The sequence below is a fragment of the Daktulosphaira vitifoliae genome, unplaced genomic scaffold (assembly GCF_025091365.1).
Source record: "Daktulosphaira vitifoliae isolate Bord-2020 unplaced genomic scaffold, ASM2509136v1 Scaffold_1, whole genome shotgun sequence".
Taxonomy (NCBI): domain Eukaryota; kingdom Metazoa; phylum Arthropoda; class Insecta; order Hemiptera; family Phylloxeridae; genus Daktulosphaira; species Daktulosphaira vitifoliae.
This window is the reverse complement of record NW_026099572.1, coordinates 559,993-562,943: the sequence shown is the minus strand read 5'-3', so window position 1 is coordinate 562,943 and position 2,951 is coordinate 559,993. Positions and strand designations below refer to the sequence as shown.

The 2,951-nt window shown below is 28.7% G+C and overlaps 1 protein-coding gene across 4 annotated transcripts in view; it reads right to left on the bottom strand.

Moving 5' to 3' along the window:
• Positions 1-2,951, bottom strand: part of LOC126895879 (alpha-aminoadipic semialdehyde synthase, mitochondrial) — a 63,073-nt gene that overhangs the window by 32,554 nt on the left and 27,568 nt on the right. The window lies entirely within an intron of this gene.

Below are 2,951 nucleotides of genomic sequence, written 5' to 3'. Positions count from 1 at the left end.
TAAAAAAAATACGATTTTTGTAAAAAAATTCTTTTTTATATTTTTAACTTTATAATGCTATAACTTTTTGAAAGATGTATGGATCAATATAATTTTTTTTTTATGGATGTATGATGTCTTTAAATTTCATTTGGTATATTTTTTTTATAAATATGACCCTTTACCTGCCTACGGCGGGGATTCAAAAGTACAACTTTTTTACAAAAAATTTACTTTTTCATCTTAACGTTTGAAAGTATTCCGGAAAGTCTGACACTTTTATTTATATCTTAAATTAAAGTTAATGTAATCTACTTTATTATGCGACAAAAAAATGTTGGACTTTATTTTATCTTCACGGTGAAAATGGCTACCAAATGCTATTATTATGTGAAAATTCTCGATTTTATTTTTTACATTTTTAACTTTATAATGCTATGACATATTTAAAAGTGTATGGATCAACATTATTTTTTTATAAGAAATAATATTTTTTAATAATCCCTTTTTCATTCGACATACTTTATCTTAATTAGGATATTAATAATGAACTAGCAGATCATGTAGCTTTTGGAATAATCCACCAATTTTTTAAAATTAAACACTATCTAAAGATTTGCATCGAAGCGTTTTTTTTTGATAGTGATTTTAATCACTGTCAGATATCATTATACTTGATCCATCTATGCCACGTCACCACTGTGCCGCGACCCTCCTGTGCTGGGTTTTTTTTTTTTGTGTCTGTTAAAACTTTTTCTTAGCACTCACCGAACCGATATCTTTCAACATTACGTTAAACATCACAAATCGTATCTCGTCGAAGACATTACATTTATGATAAATACAATATATATACATCTTTCATTTGACATACTTTTTAAATTACAAATATAAACATTGGTCTTTATTTTGTCTTCACTGTGAAAATGGCTACCGTATGCTATTTTTGTGTTAAAATTCTCAATTTTATATTTCTATAACTTTTTGAAAAATGTAAGGAACAAAACAATGTTTTAATAAGAAATATTATTTATAAATCCTCTTTCATAGGAAATGCTTCTTTTTTTAAATTTCCATTTCCATTTATACAAGGAGGTTAAAACCTTAAAAATGCATATAGAATGTAGTACTTTTTCAACTTTGATAGTGTTTCGAAAATACTGACACTTTTATCTTCTTCTTCTTCCTCGCCTTAATCCTAACTACTTGGGATTAACCCTTATCCTAAACTTCCAATTAACACGATCTCCCATATCCTCTACGCTCACATCACCTGTCCTCATATCGCATTCAATAACTTCTCACCATCTTTTTGGTCTTCCTCTACCTCTTCTTCCTTCAACATTCATTTATATAACTGTTTTTACCGCTTCCTCTCTCTTCATAACACGACCAAACCATTTAAATCTATTTTCTCTCATCTTATCCACGATTGACGCTACACCTATACTCCCTTTTATATGTTCTTTCCTTATCCTATCTTGCTACACTCATTCTCTGCTCTACTTCCTTATCAACCGCCCAACACTCTCAACCATACATCATAGATGGCCTCACTACAGTCTTGTAGAATTTACCTTTCAGCTTCATTGGAATTCTTTTATCACATAAGACGCCAGACGTCTCCCCACATCAACCAAACGCCCTTAATCCTGTGTCTTATATCCTCGTCAATACCACCGCTCTTTTGCACAACTGACCCTAAATACTTAAAACTCTCCACCTCTCTATTCATGTCCTCGCCTATTGTCACTGACCTCATCATTTAACCTACCTCGTGTTCTCTTCGTTAAACTCGTACTCTATATACTATGTCTTACTTTTGCTTATTCTTAAACCCTTTTCTTCAAAAGCTGATCTCCACACATCTAGTCTTTGATTAATTGCCTCCCTATTTTCTCCGAATAACATTATATCGTCAGCAAAAACAACATGCACTACGGCACTTCTCCTTGTAGTTTTCTAGTAATTTCATCCATTTCTATAGAAAATAAGTAAGGGCTTAAAGCAGAACCCTGATGCACTCCTAATCTTATCCGAAAACTTTCTGTTACTCCTATCACACTTTTTACCCTAGTACAAGTGCCATCATACATATCCTCTGTTATATTAATGTACATTTTGGGATTTATTTTTTCATTAATGCCCACTTTAGAACCTGTCTTGGTACTCTATCATACGTTTTCTCCAAATCTATAAATACCATAGAAAGCTTTTTGTGAATACTGGCACTTTTATATATACCTTAAATTAAAGCTTATGTAATATACTACAATATGAAAAAAATAACTTCGGACTTTTAGTTTTTATGGTGAAAACGGACATGAAAGTTAATAAACAAATACAATATTTGTAAAAAATTACAATATTAAATTATTAATTTATATATAAATAATAATTTAAAAAAAACCCAACACAACACAATTTCCAGACTACTTATTAATCTTAACAATACAATTTAATTATACTCATAAAATTTTCTATTAAATAGTGCAAATTTCAAACTTGAAGATGAGCTTAAAGTTATGGTAAAAAATTCAACTTTTTTTTATTATTAATTTTCAAAAAATCAACTTTTAACTTTAATCACTTTTATTTAGATGCATGTCTTTATCTATCATTTGGTTTTTTTTTATAAATCTAACCCTTTACCTGCCCACAAGAGGGATTCAAAATATTAACTTTTTTTTTTTTAGTTAAAGTAAATCATTAAAATTAATTCAGTTCTGGATATTTCAATAGTAGAATCTTTTTAAATATCAAAAGTTACTTAGAAATGATTACTATGATTTCTATTTAAGTGTTCTATTACGATAAAAATGCAAAAAATAATGAGTTTTTCTGATAAATTTACAATAAATAGTAATTATAAAACTTTCTGACTGCATATTAATCTTAAAAATAACATTGTTTTAATTCTCATAAAATTTTCTATTTAATGATTCATTCTAGTCAACGAAGGAGTAATTTTG